The sequence below is a fragment of the Rhinoderma darwinii genome (assembly GCF_050947455.1).
Source record: "Rhinoderma darwinii isolate aRhiDar2 chromosome 5 unlocalized genomic scaffold, aRhiDar2.hap1 SUPER_5_unloc_24, whole genome shotgun sequence".
Lineage (NCBI taxonomy): Eukaryota > Metazoa > Chordata > Amphibia > Anura > Rhinodermatidae > Rhinoderma > Rhinoderma darwinii.
In genome coordinates this window covers 80,421-101,111 of record NW_027461781.1, presented here as the reverse complement: position 1 = coordinate 101,111, position 20,691 = coordinate 80,421, and the positions used below count along the sequence as shown (strand labels likewise).

Here is a 20,691-nt window from a genome sequence, read left to right as displayed (position 1 = left end):
ACAATGCATGAGTGATAATGAGCTCATTGATTAAATGCAATTAATGAATAGATTGCCACCTCTTGTTGTGTGTCGTCTGTGTTTCTGTGTTTCCGGCATTTCACATTGGAACACCTCATTCACCTTCCTTGTCTTCTCTCCGCCCTCCCTTTTAGGTAAGTTAAAGAGCTGCACCTGAGCCAGCCACTGATTGATTGATTGATTGATTGATTGATTGATGCAGCACAACAGTCAAATAGTGGAGTGGAGTAGGGGAACAGCAAACAGCCAATAAAGCAGCCCGCCCGCTCGCCTGCCCGCCACAATGGACCTACCTGTGTACACTAGATGGATGTGATGGAATGTACTGTCGTCCCTACATTTCAAGAAGAAGTAAGAATTGCAGTTGCAACAAAGCCTTGCTTGCCTACAAAGAGAGCAGCAATTTGGATTTGTTACTATGTTACCTAGAAGAATAACAAACTGTGCAAGGATGGAGGTTGTAGGAGCAAGGAGAAGTTGTCTGTAAAGTTGGTGGATGCCTATTTTCCATTTTGCAGTCCCTTGTCTCCCTCTTGTGGCCTCCTGGAGGCAACTAGCTGTGCAAAAAAAAGACAGCCTGGCGGCCGGCTGTTGCAGTGTTGCCCTCTCAGGCAACACTGAGTGACTGACTGAGCCTCACCGTCTTATATAAAGTTCAGACGGAACTTTGCACGTGTCATAGTGGAGCCCTCAGGATTCCAGAGCCAGCTTTCTGACATCATAATGGGGCCTCAGAGATAAAAGCCTGGGCCCAGGCAGTGTTGGTCAGTGCTGCTCAGCAGGCAGCACTGGACTGGACTGGATTACAGCTGATACAAGGTGTGAAGGAACAAGGGGTGGCTGTGGGCATGCACTTGCTGCCGCTGCCAGTGTTTATCTGCATGGCAGCAGGGCATTTGGGCGTTGCCAGGAAGGCGTTTTTATGTAGATTCCTCCTCTTTCAGCACTGCATTGTGGTGCAAGCAAAAGAAGCAAATCCTGTCTGGCTTCCTCTCCGGCCTTTATTCACCTCCCGTGTAGCTGTGAGTGTGTGAGCCTGCAGGGCCCCATGGAATTGCCTAGAAGTAGGCTGAATCGCTGCAAGGGCTGAACAGCAGTATCGGGCAGGCTCGGGCAACGCGCGGCCCGTTCGGGTTATCGCTTCTCGGCCTTTTGGCTAAGATCAAGTGTAGTATCTGTTCTTATCAGTTTAATATCTGATACGTCCCCTATCTGGGGACCATATATTAAATGGATTTTTAGAACAGGGAGATGGAAATAGAGCTTGCTCTGTCCACTCCACGCATTGACCTGGTATTGCAGTATTTCCAGGACCGGTGCACCCTTTCCTTATGTGTTGACTAAAAGCAGATTCCAAAAGTGTTTTTTGTCTTTGCTATTGTTTCTGTCTTTCTGAAGGGATCTCCCCTTTTAATCCCATTATTTCAACACCTGTTGGACAATGCATGAGTGATAATGAGCTCATTGATTAAATGCAATTAATGAATAGATTGCCACCTCTTGTTGTGTGTCGTCTGTGTTTCTGTGTTTCCGGCATTTCACATTGGAACACCTCATTCACCTTCCTTGTCTTCTCTCCGCCCTCCCTTTTAGGTAAGTTAAATAGCTGCACCTGAGCCAGCCACTGATTGATTGATTGATTGATTGATTGATTGATTGATTGATTGATGCAGCACAACAGTCAAATAGTGGAGTGGAGTAGGGGAACAGCAAACAGCCAATAAAGCAGCCTGCCCGCTCGCCTGCCCGCCACAATGGACCTACCTGTGTACACTAGATGGATGTGATGGAATGTACTGTCGTCCCTACATTTCAAGAAGAAGTAAGAATTGCAGTTGCAACAAAGCCTTGCTTGCCTACAAAGAGAGCAGCAATTTGGATTTGTTACTATGTTACCTAGAAGAATAACAAACTGTGCAAGGATGGAGGTTGTAGGAGCAAGGAGAAGTTGTCTGTAAAGTTGGTGGATGCCTATTTTCCATTTTGCAGTCCCTTGTCTCCCTCTTGTGGCCTCCTGGAGGCAACTAGCTGTGCAAAAAAAAGACAGCCTGGCGGCCGGCTGTTGCAGTGTTGCCCTCTCAGGCAACACTGAGTGACTGACTGAGCCTCACCGTCTTATATAAAGTTCAGACGGAACTTTGCACGTGTCATAGTGGAGCCCTCAGGATTCCAGAGCCAGCTTTCTGACATCATAATGGGGCCTCAGAGATAAAAGCCTGGGCCCAGGCAGTGTTGGTCAGTGCTGCTCAGCAGGCAGCACTGGACTGGACTGGATTACAGCTGATACAAGGTGTGAAGGAACAAGGGGTGGCTGTGGGCATGCACTTGCTGCCGCTGCCAGTGTTTATCTGCATGGCAGCAGGGCATTTGGGCGTTGCCAGGAAGGCGTTTTTATGTAGATTCCTCCTCTTTCAGCACTGCATTGTGGTGCAAGCAAAAGAAGCAAATCCTGTCTGGCTTCCTCTCCGGCCTTTATTCACCTCCCGTGTAGCTGTGAGTGTGTGAGCCTGCAGGGCCCCATGGAATTGCCTAGAAGTAGGCTGAATCGCTGCAAGGGCTGAACAGCAGTATCGGGCAGGCTCGGGCAACGCGCGGCCCGTTCGGGTTATCGCTTCTCGGCCTTTTGGCTAAGATCAAGTGTAGTATCTGTTCTTATCAGTTTAATATCTGATACGTCCCCTATCTGGGGACCATATATTAAATGGATTTTTAGAACAGGGAGATGGAAATAGAGCTTGCTCTGTCCACTCCACGCATTGACCTGGTATTGCAGTATTTCCAGGACCGGTGCACCCTTTCCTTATGTGTTGACTAAAAGCAGATTCCAAAAGTGTTTTTTGTCTTTGCTATTGTTTCTGTCTTTCTGAAGGGATCTCCCCTTTTAATCCCATTATTTCAACACCTGTTGGACAATGCATGAGTGATAATGAGCTCATTGATTAAATGCAATTAATGAATAGATTGCCACCTCTTGTTGTGTGTCGTCTGTGTTTCTGTGTTTCCGGCATTTCACATTGGAACACCTCATTCACCTTCCTTGTCTTCTCTCCGCCCTCCCTTTTAGGTAAGTTAAAGAGCTGCACCTGAGCCAGCCACTGATTGATTGATTGATTGATTGATTGATTGATTGATTGATTGATTGATTGATTGATGCAGCACAACAGTCAAATAGTGGAGTGGAGTAGGGGAACAGCAAACAGCCAATAAAGCAGCCCGCCCGCTCGCCTGCCCGCCACAATGGACCTACCTGTGTACACTAGATGGATGTGATGGAATGTACTGTCGTCCCTACATTTCAAGAAGAAGTAAGAATTGCAGTTGCAACAAAGCCTTGCTTGCCTACAAAGAGAGCAGCAATTTGGATTTGTTACTATGTTACCTAGAAGAATAACAAACTGTGCAAGGATGGAGGTTGTAGGAGCAAGGAGAAGTTGTCTGTAAAGTTGGTGGATGCCTATTTTCCATTTTGCAGTCCCTTGTCTCCCTCTTGTGGCCTCCTGGAGGCAACTAGCTGTGCAAAAAAAAGACAGCCTGGCGGCCGGCTGTTGCAGTGTTGCCCTCTCAGGCAACACTGAGTGACTGACTGAGCCTCACCGTCTTATATAAAGTTCAGACGGAACTTTGCACGTGTCATAGTGGAGCCCTCAGGATTCCAGAGCCAGCTTTCTGACATCATAATGGGGCCTCAGAGATAAAAGCCTGGGCCCAGGCAGTGTTGGTCAGTGCTGCTCAGCAGGCAGCACTGGACTGGACTGGATTACAGCTGATACAAGGTGTGAAGGAACAAGGGGTGGCTGTGGGCATGCACTTGCTGCCGCTGCCAGTGTTTATCTGCATGGCAGCAGGGCATTTGGGCGTTGCCAGGAAGGCGTTTTTATGTAGATTCCTCCTCTTTCAGCACTGCATTGTGGTGCAAGCAAAAGAAGCAAATCCTGTCTGGCTTCCTCTCCGGCCTTTATTCACCTCCCGTGTAGCTGTGAGTGTGTGAGCCTGCAGGGCCCCATGGAATTGCCTAGAAGTAGGCTGAATCGCTGCAAGGGCTGAACAGCAGTATCGGGCAGGCTCGGGCAACGCGCGGCCCGTTCGGGTTATCGCTTCTCGGCCTTTTGGCTAAGATCAAGTGTAGTATCTGTTCTTATCAGTTTAATATCTGATACGTCCCCTATCTGGGGACCATATATTAAATGGATTTTTAGAACAGGGAGATGGAAATAGAGCTTGCTCTGTCCACTCCACGCATTGACCTGGTATTGCAGTATTTCCAGGACCGGTGCACCCTTTCCTTATGTGTTGACTAAAAGCAGATTCCAAAAGTGTTTTTTGTCTTTGCTATTGTTTCTGTCTTTCTGAAGGGATCTCCCCTTTTAATCCCATTATTTCAACACCTGTTGGACAATGCATGAGTGATAATGAGCTCATTGATTAAATGCAATTAATGAATAGATTGCCACCTCTTGTTGTGTGTCGTCTGTGTTTCTGTGTTTCCGGCATTTCACATTGGAACACCTCATTCACCTTCCTTGTCTTCTCTCCGCCCTCCCTTTTAGGTAAGTTAAAGAGCTGCACCTGAGCCAGCCACTGATTGATTGATTGATTGATTGATTGATTGATTGATTGATTGATGCAGCACAACAGTCAAATAGTGGAGTGGAGTAGGGGAACAGCAAACAGCCAATAAAGCAGCCCGCCCGCTCGCCTGCCCGCCACAATGGACCTACCTGTGTACACTAGATGGATGTGATGGAATGTACTGTCGTCCCTACATTTCAAGAAGAAGTAAGAATTGCAGTTGCAACAAAGCCTTGCTTGCCTACAAAGAGAGCAGCAATTTGGATTTGTTACTATGTTACCTAGAAGAATAACAAACTGTGCAAGGATGGAGGTTGTAGGAGCAAGGAGAAGTTGTCTGTAAAGTTGGTGGATGCCTATTTTCCATTTTGCAGTCCCTTGTCTCCCTCTTGTGGCCTCCTGGAGGCAACTAGCTGTGCAAAAAAAAGACAGCCTGGCGGCCGGCTGTTGCAGTGTTGCCCTCTCAGGCAACACTGAGTGACTGACTGAGCCTCACCGTCTTATATAAAGTTCAGACGGAACTTTGCACGTGTCATAGTGGAGCCCTCAGGATTCCAGAGCCAGCTTTCTGACATCATAATGGGGCCTCAGAGATAAAAGCCTGGGCCCAGGCAGTGTTGGTCAGTGCTGCTCAGCAGGCAGCACTGGACTGGACTGGATTACAGCTGATACAAGGTGTGAAGGAACAAGGGGTGGCTGTGGGCATGCACTTGCTGCCGCTGCCAGTGTTTATCTGCATGGCAGCAGGGCATTTGGGCGTTGCCAGGAAGGCGTTTTTATGTAGATTCCTCCTCTTTCAGCACTGCATTGTGGTGCAAGCAAAAGAAGCAAATCCTGTCTGGCTTCCTCTCCGGCCTTTATTCACCTCCCGTGTAGCTGTGAGTGTGTGAGCCTGCAGGGCCCCATGGAATTGCCTAGAAGTAGGCTGAATCGCTGCAAGGGCTGAACAGCAGTATCGGGCAGGCTCGGGCAACGCGCGGCCCGTTCGGGTTATCGCTTCTCGGCCTTTTGGCTAAGATCAAGTGTAGTATCTGTTCTTATCAGTTTAATATCTGATACGTCCCCTATCTGGGGACCATATATTAAATGGATTTTTAGAACAGGGAGATGGAAATAGAGCTTGCTCTGTCCACTCCACGCATTGACCTGGTATTGCAGTATTTCCAGGACCGGTGCACCCTTTCCTTATGTGTTGACTAAAAGCAGATTCCAAAAGTGTTTTTTGTCTTTGCTATTGTTTCTGTCTTTCTGAAGGGATCTCCCCTTTTAATCCCATTATTTCAACACCTGTTGGACAATGCATGAGTGATAATGAGCTCATTGATTAAATGCAATTAATGAATAGATTGCCACCTCTTGTTGTGTGTCGTCTGTGTTTCTGTGTTTCCGGCATTTCACATTGGAACACCTCATTCACCTTCCTTGTCTTCTCTCCGCCCTCCCTTTTAGGTAAGTTAAAGAGCTGCACCTGAGCCAGCCACTGATTGATTGATTGATTGATTGATTGATTGATTGATTGATTGATTGATTGATTGATGCAGCACAACAGTCAAATAGTGGAGTGGAGTAGGGGAACAGCAAACAGCCAATAAAGCAGCCCGCCCGCTCGCCTGCCCGCCACAATGGACCTACCTGTGTACACTAGATGGATGTGATGGAATGTACTGTCGTCCCTACATTTCAAGAAGAAGTAAGAATTGCAGTTGCAACAAAGCCTTGCTTGCCTACAAAGAGAGCAGCAATTTGGATTTGTTACTATGTTACCTAGAAGAATAACAAACTGTGCAAGGATGGAGGTTGTAGGAGCAAGGAGAAGTTGTCTGTAAAGTTGGTGGATGCCTATTTTCCATTTTGCAGTCCCTTGTCTCCCTCTTGTGGCCTCCTGGAGGCAACTAGCTGTGCAAAAAAAAGACAGCCTGGCGGCTGGCTGTTGCAGTGTTGCCCTCTCAGGCAACACTGAGTGACTGACTGAGCCTCACCGTCTTATATAAAGTTCAGACGGAACTTTGCACGTGTCATAGTGGAGCCCTCAGGATTCCAGAGCCAGCTTTCTGACATCATAATGGGGCCTCAGAGATAAAAGCCTGGGCCCAGGCAGTGTTGGTCAGTGCTGCTCAGCAGGCAGCACTGGACTGGACTGGATTACAGCTGATACAAGGTGTGAAGGAACAAGGGGTGGCTGTGGGCATGCACTTGCTGCCGCTGCCAGTGTTTATCTGCATGGCAGCAGGGCATTTGGGCGTTGCCAGGAAGGCGTTTTTATGTAGATTCCTCCTCTTTCAGCACTGCATTGTGGTGCAAGCAAAAGAAGCAAATCCTGTCTGGCTTCCTCTCCGGCCTTTATTCACCTCCCGTGTAGCTGTGAGTGTGTGAGCCTGCAGGGCCCCATGGAATTGCCTAGAAGTAGGCTGAATCGCTGCAAGGGCTGAACAGCAGTATCGGGCAGGCTCGGGCAACGCGCGGCCCGTTCGGGTTATCGCTTCTCGGCCTTTTGGCTAAGATCAAGTGTAGTATCTGTTCTTATCAGTTTAATATCTGATACGTCCCCTATCTGGGGACCATATATTAAATGGATTTTTAGAACAGGGAGATGGAAATAGAGCTTGCTCTGTCCACTCCACGCATTGACCTGGTATTGCAGTATTTCCAGGACCGGTGCACCCTTTCCTTATGTGTTGACTAAAAGCAGATTCCAAAAGTGTTTTTTGTCTTTGCTATTGTTTCTGTCTTTCTGAAGGGATCTCCCCTTTTAATCCCATTATTTCAACACCTGTTGGACAATGCATGAGTGATAATGAGCTCATTGATTAAATGCAATTAATGAATAGATTGCCACCTCTTGTTGTGTGTCGTCTGTGTTTCTGTGTTTCCGGCATTTCACATTGGAACACCTCATTCACCTTCCTTGTCTTCTCTCCGCCCTCCCTTTTAGGTAAGTTAAAGAGCTGCACCTGAGCCAGCCACTGATTGATTGATTGATTGATTGATTGATTGATTGATTGATTGATTGATTGATTGATTGATTGACAGCACAACAGTCAAATAGTGGAGTGGAGTAGGGGAACAGCAAACAGCCAATAAAGCAGCCCGCCCGCTCGCCTGCCCGCCACAATGGACCTACCTGTGTACACTAGATGGATGTGATGGAATGTACTGTCGTCCCTACATTTCAAGAAGAAGTAAGAATTGCAGTTGCAACAAAGCCTTGCTTGCCTACAAAGAGAGCAGCAATTTGGATTTGTTACTATGTTACCTAGAAGAATAACAAACTGTGCAAGGATGGAGGTTGTAGGAGCAAGGAGAAGTTGTCTGTAAAGTTGGTGGATGCCTATTTTCCATTTTGCAGTCCCTTGTCTCCCTCTTGTGGCCTCCTGGAGGCAACTAGCTGTGCAAAAAAAAGACAGCCTGGCGGCCGGCTGTTGCAGTGTTGCCCTCTCAGGCAACACTGAGTGACTGACTGAGCCTCACCGTCTTATATAAAGTTCAGACGGAACTTTGCACGTGTCATAGTGGAGCCCTCAGGATTCCAGAGCCAGCTTTCTGACATCATAATGGGGCCTCAGAGATAAAAGCCTGGGCCCAGGCAGTGTTGGTCAGTGCTGCTCAGCAGGCAGCACTGGACTGGACTGGATTACAGCTGATACAAGGTGTGAAGGAACAAGGGGTGGCTGTGGGCATGCACTTGCTGCCGCTGCCAGTGTTTATCTGCATGGCAGCAGGGCATTTGGGCGTTGCCAGGAAGGCGTTTTTATGTAGATTCCTCCTCTTTCAGCACTGCATTGTGGTGCAAGCAAAAGAAGCAAATCCTGTCTGGCTTCCTCTCCGGCCTTTATTCACCTCCCGTGTAGCTGTGAGTGTGTGAGCCTGCAGGGCCCCATGGAATTGCCTAGAAGTAGGCTGAATCGCTGCAAGGGCTGAACAGCAGTATCGGGCAGGCTCGGGCAACGCGCGGCCCGTTCGGGTTATCGCTTCTCGGCCTTTTGGCTAAGATCAAGTGTAGTATCTGTTCTTATCAGTTTAATATCTGATACGTCCCCTATCTGGGGACCATATATTAAATGGATTTTTAGAACAGGGAGATGGAAATAGAGCTTGCTCTGTCCACTCCACGCATTGACCTGGTATTGCAGTATTTCCAGGACCGGTGCACCCTTTCCTTATGTGTTGACTAAAAGCAGATTCCAAAAGTGTTTTTTGTCTTTGCTATTGTTTCTGTCTTTCTGAAGGGATCTCCCCTTTTAATCCCATTATTTCAACACCTGTTGGACAATGCATGAGTGATAATGAGCTCATTGATTAAATGCAATTAATGAATAGATTGCCACCTCTTGTTGTGTGTCGTCTGTGTTTCTGTGTTTCCGGCATTTCACATTGGAACACCTCATTCACCTTCCTTGTCTTCTCTCCGCCCTCCCTTTTAGGTAAGTTAAAGAGCTGCACCTGAGCCAGCCACTGATTGATTGATTGATTGATTGATTGATTGATTGATTGATTGATTGATTGATGCAGCACAACAGTCAAATAGTGGAGTGGAGTAGGGGAACAGCAAACAGCCAATAAAGCAGCCCGCCCGCTCGCCTGCCCGCCACAATGGACCTACCTGTGTACACTAGATGGATGTGATGGAATGTACTGTCGTCCCTACATTTCAAGAAGAAGTAAGAATTGCAGTTGCAACAAAGCCTTGCTTGCCTACAAAGAGAGCAGCAATTTGGATTTGTTACTATGTTACCTAGAAGAATAACAAACTGTGCAAGGATGGAGGTTGTAGGAGCAAGGAGAAGTTGTCTGTAAAGTTGGTGGATGCCTATTTTCCATTTTGCAGTCCCTTGTCTCCCTCTTGTGGCCTCCTGGAGGCAACTAGCTGTGCAAAAAAAAGACAGCCTGGCGGCCGGCTGTTGCAGTGTTGCCCTCTCAGGCAACACTGAGTGACTGACTGAGCCTCACCGTCTTATATAAAGTTCAGACGGAACTTTGCACGTGTCATAGTGGAGCCCTCAGGATTCCAGAGCCAGCTTTCTGACATCATAATGGGGCCTCAGAGATAAAAGCCTGGGCCCAGGCAGTGTTGGTCAGTGCTGCTCAGCAGGCAGCACTGGACTGGACTGGATTACAGCTGATACAAGGTGTGAAGGAACAAGGGGTGGCTGTGGGCATGCACTTGCTGCCGCTGCCAGTGTTTATCTGCATGGCAGCAGGGCATTTGGGCGTTGCCAGGAAGGCGTTTTTATGTAGATTCCTCCTCTTTCAGCACTGCATTGTGGTGCAAGCAAAAGAAGCAAATCCTGTCTGGCTTCCTCTCCGGCCTTTATTCACCTCCCGTGTAGCTGTGAGTGTGTGAGCCTGCAGGGCCCCATGGAATTGCCTAGAAGTAGGCTGAATCGCTGCAAGGGCTGAACAGCAGTATCGGGCAGGCTCGGGCAACGCGCGGCCCGTTCGGGTTATCGCTTCTCGGCCTTTTGGCTAAGATCAAGTGTAGTATCTGTTCTTATCAGTTTAATATCTGATACGTCCCCTATCTGGGGACCATATATTAAATGGATTTTTAGAACAGGGAGATGGAAATAGAGCTTGCTCTGTCCACTCCACGCATTGACCTGGTATTGCCAGGACCGGTGCACCCTTTCCTTATGTGTTGACTAAAAGCAGATTCCAAAAGTGTTTTTTGTCTTTGCTATTGTTTCTGTCTTTCTGAAGGGATCTCCCCTTTTAATCCCATTATTTCAACACCTGTTGGACAATGCATGAGTGATAATGAGCTCATTGATTAAATGCAATTAATGAATAGATTGCCACCTCTTGTTGTGTGTCGTCTGTGTTTCTGTGTTTCCGGCATTTCACATTGGAACACCTCATTCACCTTCCTTGTCTTCTCTCCGCCCTCCCTTTTAGGTAAGTTAAAGAGCTGCACCTGAGCCAGCCACTGATTGATTGATTGATTGATTGATTGATTGATTGATTGATTGATTGATTGATGCAGCACAACAGTCAAATAGTGGAGTGGAGTAGGGGAACAGCAAACAGCCAATAAAGCAGCCCGCCCGCTCGCCTGCCCGCCACAATGGACCTACCTGTGTACACTAGATGGATGTGATGGAATGTACTGTCGTCCCTACATTTCAAGAAGAAGTAAGAATTGCAGTTGCAACAAAGCCTTGCTTGCCTACAAAGAGAGCAGCAATTTGGATTTGTTACTATGTTACCTAGAAGAATAACAAACTGTGCAAGGATGGAGGTTGTAGGAGCAAGGAGAAGTTGTCTGTAAAGTTGGTGGATGCCTATTTTCCATTTTGCAGTCCCTTGTCTCCCTCTTGTGGCCTCCTGGAGGCAACTAGCTGTGCAAAAAAAAGACAGCCTGGCGGCCGGCTGTTGCAGTGTTGCCCTCTCAGGCAACACTGAGTGACTGACTGAGCCTCACCGTCTTATATAAAGTTCAGACGGAACTTTGCACGTGTCATAGTGGAGCCCTCAGGATTCCAGAGCCAGCTTTCTGACATCATAATGGGGCCTCAGAGATAAAAGCCTGGGCCCAGGCAGTGTTGGTCAGTGCTGCTCAGCAGGCAGCACTGGACTGGACTGGATTACAGCTGATACAAGGTGTGAAGGAACAAGGGGTGGCTGTGGGCATGCACTTGCTGCCGCTGCCAGTGTTTATCTGCATGGCAGCAGGGCATTTGGGCGTTGCCAGGAAGGCGTTTTTATGTAGATTCCTCCTCTTTCAGCACTGCATTGTGGTGCAAGCAAAAGAAGCAAATCCTGTCTGGCTTCCTCTCCGGCCTTTATTCACCTCCCGTGTAGCTGTGAGTGTGTGAGCCTGCAGGGCCCCATGGAATTGCCTAGAAGTAGGCTGAATCGCTGCAAGGGCTGAACAGCAGTATCGGGCAGGCTCGGGCAACGCGCGGCCCGTTCGGGTTATCGCTTCTCGGCCTTTTGGCTAAGATCAAGTGTAGTATCTGTTCTTATCAGTTTAATATCTGATACGTCCCCTATCTGGGGACCATATATTAAATGGATTTTTAGAACAGGGAGATGGAAATAGAGCTTGCTCTGTCCACTCCACGCATTGACCTGGTATTGCAGTATTTCCAGGACCGGTGCACCCTTTCCTTATGTGTTGACTAAAAGCAGATTCCAAAAGTGTTTTTTGTCTTTGCTATTGTTTCTGTCTTTCTGAAGGGATCTCCCCTTTTAATCCCATTATTTCAACACCTGTTGGACAATGCATGAGTGATAATGAGCTCATTAATTAAATGCAATTAATGAATAGATTGCCACCTCTTGTTGTGTGTCGTCTGTGTTTCTGTGTTTCCGGCATTTCACATTGGAACACCTCATTCACCTTCCTTGTCTTCTCTCCGCCCTCCCTTTTAGGTAAGTTAAAGAGCTGCACCTGAGCCAGCCACTGATTGATTGATTGATTGATTGATTGATTGATTGATTGATTGATTGATTGATGCAGCACAACAGTCAAATAGTGGAGTGGAGTAGGGGAACAGCAAACAGCCAATAAAGCAGCCCGCCCGCTCGCCTGCCCGCCACAATGGACCTACCTGTGTACACTAGATGGATGTGATGGAATGTACTGTCGTCCCTACATTTCAAGAAGAAGTAAGAATTGCAGTTGCAACAAAGCCTTGCTTGCCTACAAAGAGAGCAGCAATTTGGATTTGTTACTATGTTACCTAGAAGAATAACAAACTGTGCAAGGATGGAGGTTGTAGGAGCAAGGAGAAGTTGTCTGTAAAGTTGGTGGATGCCTATTTTCCATTTTGCAGTCCCTTGTCTCCCTCTTGTGGCCTCCTGGAGGCAACTAGCTGTGCAAAAAAAAGACAGCCTGGCGGCTGGCTGTTGCAGTGTTGCCCTCTCAGGCAACACTGAGTGACTGACTGAGCCTCACCGTCTTATATAAAGTTCAGACGCAACTTTGCACGTGTCATAGTGGAGCCCTCAGGATTCCAGAGCCAGCTTTCTGACATCATAATGGGGCCTCAGAGATAAAAGCCTGGGCCCAGGCAGTGTTGGTCAGTGCTGCTCAGCAGGCAGCACTGGACTGGACTGGATTACAGCTGATACAAGGTGTGAAGGAACAAGGGGTGGCTGTGGGCATGCACTTGCTGCCGCTGCCAGTGTTTATCTGCATGGCAGCAGGGCATTTGGGCGTTGCCAGGAAGGCGTTTTTATGTAGATTCCTCCTCTTTCAGCACTGCATTGTGGTGCAAGCAAAAGAAGCAAATCCTGTCTGGCTTCCTCTCCGGCCTTTATTCACCTCCCGTGTAGCTGTGAGTGTGTGAGCCTGCAGGGCCCCATGGAATTGCCTAGAAGTAGGCTGAATCGCTGCAAGGGCTGAACAGCAGTATCGGGCAGGCTCGGGCAACGCGCGGCCCGTTCGGGTTATCGCTTCTCGGCCTTTTGGCTAAGATCAAGTGTAGTATCTGTTCTTATCAGTTTAATATCTGATACGTCCCCTATCTGGGGACCATATATTAAATGGATTTTTAGAACAGGGAGATGGAAATAGAGCTTGCTCTGTCCACTCCACGCATTGACCTGGTATTGCAGTATTTCCAGGACCGGTGCACCCTTTCCTTATGTGTTGACTAAAAGCAGATTCCAAAAGTGTTTTTTGTCTTTGCTATTGTTTCTGTCTTTCTGAAGGGATCTCCCCTTTTAATCCCATTATTTCAACACCTGTTGGACAATGCATGAGTGATAATGAGCTCATTGATTAAATGCAATTAATGAATAGATTGCCACCTCTTGTTGTGTGTCGTCTGTGTTTCTGTGTTTCCGGCATTTCACATTGGAACACCTCATTCACCTTCCTTGTCTTCTCTCCGCCCTCCCTTTTAGGTAAGTTAAAGAGCTGCACCTGAGCCAGCCACTGATTGATTGATTGATTGATTGATTGATTGATTGATTGATTGATTGATTGATGCAGCACAACAGTCAAATAGTGGAGTGGAGTAGGGGAACAGCAAACAGCCAATAAAGCAGCCCGCCCGCTCGCCTGCCCGCCACAATGGACCTACCTGTGTACACTAGATGGATGTGATGGAATGTACTGTCGTCCCTACATTTCAAGAAGAAGTAAGAATTGCAGTTGCAACAAAGCCTTGCTTGCCTACAAAGAGAGCAGCAATTTGGATTTGTTACTATGTTACCTAGAAGAATAACAAACTGTGCAAGGATGGAGGTTGTAGGAGCAAGGAGAAGTTGTCTGTAAAGTTGGTGGATGCCTATTTTCCATTTTGCAGTCCCTTGTCTCCCTCTTGTGGCCTCCTGGAGGCAACTAGCTGTGCAAAAAAAAGACAGCCTGGCGGCCGGCTGTTGCAGTGTTGCCCTCTCAGGCAACACTGAGTGACTGACTGAGCCTCACCGTCTTATATAAAGTTCAGACGGAACTTTGCACGTGTCATAGTGGAGCCCTCAGGATTCCAGAGCCAGCTTTCTGACATCATAATGGGGCCTCAGAGATAAAAGCCTGGGCCCAGGCAGTGTTGGTCAGTGCTGCTCAGCAGGCAGCACTGGACTGGACTGGATTACAGCTGATACAAGGTGTGAAGGAACAAGGGGTGGCTGTGGGCATGCACTTGCTGCCGCTGCCAGTGTTTATCTGCATGGCAGCAGGGCATTTGGGCGTTGCCAGGAAGGCGTTTTTATGTAGATTCCTCCTCTTTCAGCACTGCATTGTGGTGCAAGCAAAAGAAGCAAATCCTGTCTGGCTTCCTCTCCGGCCTTTATTCACCTCCCGTGTAGCTGTGAGTGTGTGAGCCTGCAGGGCCCCATGGAATTGCCTAGAAGTAGGCTGAATCGCTGCAAGGGCTGAACAGCAGTATCGGGCAGGCTCGGGCAACGCGCGGCCCGTTCGGGTTATCGCTTCTCGGCCTTTTGGCTAAGATCAAGTGTAGTATCTGTTCTTATCAGTTTAATATCTGATACGTCCCCTATCTGGGGACCATATATTAAATGGATTTTTAGAACAGGGAGATGGAAATAGAGCTTGCTCTGTCCACTCCACGCATTGACCTGGTATTGCAGTATTTCCAGGACCGGTGCACCCTTTCCTTATGTGTTGACTAAAAGCAGATTCCAAAAGTGTTTTTTGTCTTTGCTATTGTTTCTGTCTTTCTGAAGGGATCTCCCCTTTTAATCCCATTATTTCAACACCTGTTGGACAATGCATGAGTGATAATGAGCTCATTGATTAAATGCAATTAATGAATAGATTGCCACCTCTTGTTGTGTGTCGTCTGTGTTTCTGTGTTTCCGGCATTTCACATTGGAACACCTCATTCACCTTCCTTGTCTTCTCTCCGCCCTCCCTTTTAGGTAAGTTAAATAGCTGCACCTGAGCCAGCCACTGATTGATTGATTGATTGATTGATTGATTGATTGATTGATTGATTGATTGATTGATTGATTGATGCAGCACAACAGTCAAATAGTGGAGTGGAGTAGGGGAACAGCAAACAGCCAATAAAGCAGCCCGCCCGCTCGCCTGCCCGCCACAATGGACCTACCTGTGTACACTAGATGGATGTGATGGAATGTACTGTCGTCCCTACATTTCAAGAAGAAGTAAGAATTGCAGTTGCAACAAAGCCTTGCTTGCCTACAAAGAGAGCAGCAATTTGGATTTGTTACTATGTTACCTAGAAGAATAACAAACTGTGCAAGGATGGAGGTTGTAGGAGCAAGGAGAAGTTGTCTGTAAAGTTGGTGGATGCCTATTTTCCATTTTGCAGTCCCTTGTCTCCCTCTTGTGGCCTCCTGGAGGCAACTAGCTGTGCAAAAAAAAGACAGCCTGGCGGCCGGCTGTTGCAGTGTTGCCCTCTCAGGCAACACTGAGTGACTGACTGAGCCTCACCGTCTTATATAAAGTTCAGACGGAACTTTGCACGTGTCATAGTGGAGCCCTCAGGATTCCAGAGCCAGCTTTCTGACATCATAATGGGGCCTCAGAGATAAAAGCCTGGGCCCAGGCAGTGTTGGTCAGTGCTGCTCAGCAGGCAGCACTGGACTGGACTGGATTACAGCTGATACAAGGTGTGAAGGAACAAGGGGTGGCTGTGGGCATGCACTTGCTGCCGCTGCCAGTGTTTATCTGCATGGCAGCAGGGCATTTGGGCGTTGCCAGGAAGGCGTTTTTATGTAGATTCCTCCTCTTTCAGCACTGCATTGTGGTGCAAGCAAAAGAAGCAAATCCTGTCTGGCTTCCTCTCCGGCCTTTATTCACCTCCCGTGTAGCTGTGAGTGTGTGAGCCTGCAGGGCCCCATGCAATTGCCTAGAAGTAGGCTGAATCGCTGCAAGGGCTGAACAGCAGTATCGGGCAGGCTCGGGCAACGCGCGGCCCGTTCGGGTTATCGCTTCTCGGCCTTTTGGCTAAGATCAAGTGTAGTATCTGTTCTTATCAGTTTAATATCTGATACGTCCCCTATCTGGGGACCATATATTAAATGGATTTTTAGAACAGGGAGATGGAAATAGAGCTTGCTCTGTCCACTCCACGCATTGACCTGGTATTGCAGTATTTCCAGGACCGGTGCACCCTTTCCTTATGTGTTGACTAAAAGCAGATTCCAAAAGTGTTTTTTGTCTTTGCTATTGTTTCTGTCTTTCTGAAGGGATCTCCCCTTTTAATCCCATTATTTCAACACCTGTTGGACAATGCATGAGTGATAATGAGCTCATTGATTAAATGCAATTAATGAATAGATTGCCACCTCTTGTTGTGTGTCGTCTGTGTTTCTGTGTTTCCGGCATTTCACATTGGAACACCTCATTCACCTTCCTTGTCTTCTCTCCGCCCTCCCTTTTAGGTAAGTTAAAGAGCTGCACCTGAGCCAGCCACTGATTGATTGATTGATTGATTGATTGATTGATTGATTGATTGATGCAGCACAACAGTCAAATAGTGGAGTGGAGTAGGGGAACAGCAAACAGCCAATAAAGCAGCCCGCCCGCTCGCCTGCCCGCCACAATGGACCTACCTGTGTACACTAGATGGATGTGATGGAATGTACTGTCGTCCCTACATTTCAAGAAGAAGTAAGAATTGCAGTTGCAACAAAGCCTTGCTTGCCTACAAAGAGAGCAGCAATTTGGATTTGTTACTATGTTACCTAGAAGAATAACAAACTGTGCAAGGATGGAGGTTGTAGGAGCAAGGAGAAGTTGTCTGTAAAGTTGGTGGATGCCTATTTTCCATTTTGCAGTCCCTTGTCTCCCTCTTGTGGCCTCCTGGAGGCAACTAGCTGTGCAAAAAAAAGACAGCCTGGCGGCCGGCTGTTGCAGTGTTGCCCTCTCAGGCAACACTGAGTGACTGACTGAGCCTCACCGTCTTATATAAAGTTCAGACGGAACTTTGCACGTGTCATAGTGGAGCCCTCAGGATTCCAGAGCCAGCTTTCTGACATCATAATGGGGCCTCAGAGATAAAAGCCTGGGCCCAGGCAGTGTTGGTCAGTGCTGCTCAGCAGGCAGCACTGGACTGGACTGGATTACAGCTGATACAAGGTGTGAAGGAACAAGGGGTGGCTGTGGGCATGCACTTGCTGCCGCTGCCAGTGTTTATCTGCATGGCAGCAGGGCATTTGGGCGTTGCCAGGAAGGCGTTTTTATGTAGATTCCTCCTCTTTCAGCACTGCATTGTGGTGCAAGCAAAAGAAGCAAATCCTGTCTGGCTTCCTCTCCGGCCTTTATTCACCTCCCGTGTAGCTGTGAGTGTGTGAGCCTGCAGGGCCCCATGGAATTGCCTAGAAGTAGGCTGAATCGCTGCAAGGGCTGAACAGCAGTATCGGGCAGGCTCGGGCAACGCGCGGCCCGTTCGGGTTATCGCTTCTCGGCCTTTTGGCTAAGATCAAGTGTAGTATCTGTTCTTATCAGTTTAATATCTGATACGTCCCCTATCTGGGGACCATATATTAAATGGATTTTTAGAACAGGGAGATGGAAATAGAGCTTGCTCTGTCCACTCCACGCATTGACCTGGTATTGCAGTATTTCCAGGACCGGTGCACCCTTTCCTTATGTGTTGACTAAAAGCAGATTCCAAAAGTGTTTTTTGTCTTTGCTATTGTTTCTGTCTTTCTGAAGGGATCTCCCCTTTTAATCCCATTATTTCAACACCTGTTGGACAATGCATGAGTGATAATGAGCTCATTGATTAAATGCAATTAATGAATAGATTGCCACCTCTTGTTGTGTGTCGTCTGTGTTTCTGTGTTTCCGGCATTTCACATTGGAACACCTCATTCACCTTCCTTGTCTTCTCTCCGCCTAGGTAAGTTAAATAGCTGCACCTGAGCCAGCCACTGATTGATTGATTGATTGATTGATTGATTGATTGATTGATTGATGCAGCACAACAGTCAAATAGTGGAGTGGAGTAGGGGAACAGCAAACAGCCAATAAAGCAGCCTGCCCGCTCGCCTGCCCGCCACAATGGACCTACCTGTGTACACTAGATGGATGTGATGGAATGTACTGTCGTCCCTACATTTCAAGAAGAAGTAAGAATTGCAGTTGCAACAAAGCCTTGCTTGCCTACAAAGAGAGCAGCAATTTGGATTTGTTACTATGTTACCTAGAAGAATAACAAACTGTGCAAGGATGGAGGTTGTAGGAGCAAGGAGAAGTTGTCTGTAAAGTTGGTGGATGCCTATTTTCCATTTTGCAGTCCCTTGTCTCCCTCTTGTGGCCTCCTGGAGGCAACTAGCCGTGCAAAAAAAAGACAGCCTGGCGGCCGGCTGTTGCAGTGTTGCCCTCTCAGGCAACACTGAGTGACTGACTGAGCCTCACCGTCTTATATAAAGTTCAGACGGAACTTTGCACGTGTCATAGTGGAGCCCTCAGGATTCCAGAGCCAGCTTTCTGACATCATAATGGGGCCTCAGAGATAAAAGCCTGGGCCCAGGCAGTGTTGGTCAGTGCTGCTCAGCAGGCAGCACTGGACTGGACTGGATTACAGCTGATACAAGGTGTGAAGGAACAAGGGGTGGCTGTGGGCATGCACTTGCTGCCGCTGCCAGTGTTTATCTGCATGGCAGCAGGGCATTTGGGCGTTGCCAGGAAGGCGTTTTTATGTAGATTCCTCCTCTTTCAGCACTGCATTGTGGTGCAAGCAAAAGAAGCAAATCCTGTCTGGCTTCCTCTCCGGCCTTTATTCACCTCCCGTGTAGCTGTGAGTGTGTGAGCCTGCAGGGCCCCATGGAATTGCCTAGAAGTAGGCTGAATCGCTGCAAGGGCTGAACAGCAGTATCGGGCAGGCTCGGGCAACGCGCGGCCCGTTCGGGTTATCGCTTCTCGGCCTTTTGGCTAAGATCAAGTGTAGTATCTGTTCTTATCAGTTTAATATCTGATACGTCCCCTATCTGGGGACCATATATTAAATGGATTTTTAGAACAGGGAGATGGAAATAGAGCTTGCTCTGTCCACTCCACGCATTGACCTGGTATTGCAGTATTTCCAGGACCGGTGCACCCTTTCCTTATGTGTTGACTAAAAGCAGATTCCAAAAGTGTTTTTTGTCTTTGCTATTGTTTCTGTCTTTCTGAAGGGATCTCCCCTTTTAATCCCATTATTTCAACACCTGTTGGACAATGCATGAGTGATAATGAGCTCATTGATTAAATGCAATTAATGAATAGATTGCCACCTCTTGTTGTGTGTCGTCTGTGTTTCTGTGTTTCCGGCATTTCACATTGGAACACCTCATTCACCTTCCTTGTCTTCTCTCCGCCCTCCCTTTTAGGTAAGTTAAAGAGCTGCACCTGAGCCAGCCACTGATTGATTGATTGATTGATTGATTGATTGATTGATTGATTGATTGATGCAGCACAACAGTCAAATAGTGGAGTGGAGTAGGGGAACAGCAAACAGCCAATAAAGCAGCCCGCCCGCTCGCCTGCCCGCCACAATGGACCTACCTGTGTACACTAGATGGATGTGATGGAATGTACTGTCGTCCCTACATTTCAAGAAGAAGTAAGAATTGCAGTTGCAACAAAGCCTTGCTTGCCTACAAAGAGAGCAGCAATTTGGATTTGTTACTATGTTACCTAGAAGAATAACAAACTGTGCAAGGATGGAGGTTGTAGGAGCAAGGAGAAGTTGTCTGTAAAGTTGGTGGATGCCTATTTTCCATTTTGCAGTCCCTTGTCTCCCTCTTGTGGCCTCCTGGAGGCAACTAGCTGTGCAAAAAAAAGACAGCCTGGCGGCCGGCTGTTGCAGTGTTGCCCTCTCAGGCAACACTGAGTGACTGACTGAGCCTCACCGTCTTATATAAAGTTCAGACGGAACTTTGCACGTGTCATAGTGGAGCCCTCAGGATTCCAGAGCCAGCTTTCTGACATCATAATGGGGCCTCAGAGATAAAAGCCTGGGCCCAGGCAGTGTTGGTCAGTGCTGCTCAGCAGGCAGCACTGGACTGGACTGGATTACAGCTGATACAAGGTGTGAAGGAACAAGGGGTGGCTGTGGGCATGCACTTGCTGCCGCTGCCAGTGTTTATCTGCATGGCAGCAGGGCATTTGGGCGTTGCCAGGAAGGCGTTTTTATGTAGATTCCTCCTCTTTCAGCACTGCATTGTGGTGCAAGCAAAAGAAGCAAATCCTGTCTGGCTTCCTCTCCGGCCTTTATTCACCTCCCGTGTAGCTGTGAGTGTGTGAGCCTGCAGGGCCCCATGGAATTGCCTAGAAGTAGGCTGAATCGCTGCAAGGGCTGAACAGCAGTATCGGGCAGGCTCGGGCAACGCGCGGCCCGTTCGGGTTATCGCTTCTCGGCCTTTTGGCTAAGATCAAGTGTAGTATCTGTTCTTATCAGTTTAATATCTGATACGTCCCCTATCTGGGGACCATATATTAAATGGATTTTTAGAACAGGGAGATGGAAATAGAGCTTGCTCTGTCCACTCCACGCATTGACCTGGTATTGCAGTATTTCCAGGACCGGTGCACCCTTTCCTTATGTGTTGACTAAAAGCAGATTCCAAAAGTGTTTTTTGTCTTTGCTATTGTTTCTGTCTTTCTGAAGGGATCTCCCCTTTTAATCCCATTATTTCAACACCTGTTGGACAATGCATGAGTGATAATGAGCTCAT

General features: G+C 47.8%; 14 non-coding genes across 14 annotated transcripts; all 14 read left to right on the top strand.

Moving 5' to 3' along the window:
• Positions 1-1,157: 1,157 nt before the first annotated feature.
• LOC142687572 (U2 spliceosomal RNA) lies at positions 1,158-1,348 on the top strand. The gene has a single exon (XR_012856784.1). It is a non-coding gene; the product is annotated as a U2 spliceosomal RNA (small nuclear RNA).
• A 1,280-nt stretch (positions 1,349-2,628) lies between these two features.
• LOC142687571 (U2 spliceosomal RNA) lies at positions 2,629-2,819 on the top strand. Its single transcript, XR_012856783.1, has one exon. It is a non-coding gene; the product is annotated as a U2 spliceosomal RNA (small nuclear RNA).
• Positions 2,820-4,111: 1,292 nt separating this feature from the next.
• On the top strand, positions 4,112-4,302 carry LOC142687570 (U2 spliceosomal RNA). Its single transcript, XR_012856782.1, has one exon. It is a non-coding gene; the product is annotated as a U2 spliceosomal RNA (small nuclear RNA).
• Positions 4,303-5,582: 1,280 nt separating this feature from the next.
• LOC142687569 (U2 spliceosomal RNA) lies at positions 5,583-5,773 on the top strand. The gene has a single exon (XR_012856781.1). It is a non-coding gene; the product is annotated as a U2 spliceosomal RNA (small nuclear RNA).
• A 1,292-nt stretch (positions 5,774-7,065) lies between these two features.
• On the top strand, positions 7,066-7,256 carry LOC142687568 (U2 spliceosomal RNA). The gene has a single exon (XR_012856780.1). It is a non-coding gene; the product is annotated as a U2 spliceosomal RNA (small nuclear RNA).
• A 1,298-nt stretch (positions 7,257-8,554) lies between these two features.
• Positions 8,555-8,745, top strand: LOC142687566 (U2 spliceosomal RNA). Its single transcript, XR_012856779.1, has one exon. It is a non-coding gene; the product is annotated as a U2 spliceosomal RNA (small nuclear RNA).
• A 1,288-nt stretch (positions 8,746-10,033) lies between these two features.
• On the top strand, positions 10,034-10,216 carry LOC142688048 (U2 spliceosomal RNA). The gene has a single exon (XR_012857214.1). It is a non-coding gene; the product is annotated as a U2 spliceosomal RNA (small nuclear RNA).
• Positions 10,217-11,504: 1,288 nt separating this feature from the next.
• Positions 11,505-11,695, top strand: LOC142687565 (U2 spliceosomal RNA). Its single transcript, XR_012856778.1, has one exon. It is a non-coding gene; the product is annotated as a U2 spliceosomal RNA (small nuclear RNA).
• A 1,288-nt stretch (positions 11,696-12,983) lies between these two features.
• Positions 12,984-13,174, top strand: LOC142687564 (U2 spliceosomal RNA). Its single transcript, XR_012856777.1, has one exon. It is a non-coding gene; the product is annotated as a U2 spliceosomal RNA (small nuclear RNA).
• A 1,288-nt stretch (positions 13,175-14,462) lies between these two features.
• Positions 14,463-14,653, top strand: LOC142687563 (U2 spliceosomal RNA). Its single transcript, XR_012856776.1, has one exon. It is a non-coding gene; the product is annotated as a U2 spliceosomal RNA (small nuclear RNA).
• A 1,300-nt stretch (positions 14,654-15,953) lies between these two features.
• LOC142687561 (U2 spliceosomal RNA) lies at positions 15,954-16,144 on the top strand. The gene has a single exon (XR_012856774.1). It is a non-coding gene; the product is annotated as a U2 spliceosomal RNA (small nuclear RNA).
• A 1,280-nt stretch (positions 16,145-17,424) lies between these two features.
• Positions 17,425-17,615, top strand: LOC142687560 (U2 spliceosomal RNA). The gene has a single exon (XR_012856773.1). It is a non-coding gene; the product is annotated as a U2 spliceosomal RNA (small nuclear RNA).
• A 1,272-nt stretch (positions 17,616-18,887) lies between these two features.
• LOC142687559 (U2 spliceosomal RNA) lies at positions 18,888-19,078 on the top strand. Its single transcript, XR_012856772.1, has one exon. It is a non-coding gene; the product is annotated as a U2 spliceosomal RNA (small nuclear RNA).
• Positions 19,079-20,362: 1,284 nt separating this feature from the next.
• Positions 20,363-20,553, top strand: LOC142687558 (U2 spliceosomal RNA). Its single transcript, XR_012856771.1, has one exon. It is a non-coding gene; the product is annotated as a U2 spliceosomal RNA (small nuclear RNA).
• The last annotated feature ends 138 nt before the right edge of the window (positions 20,554-20,691 follow it).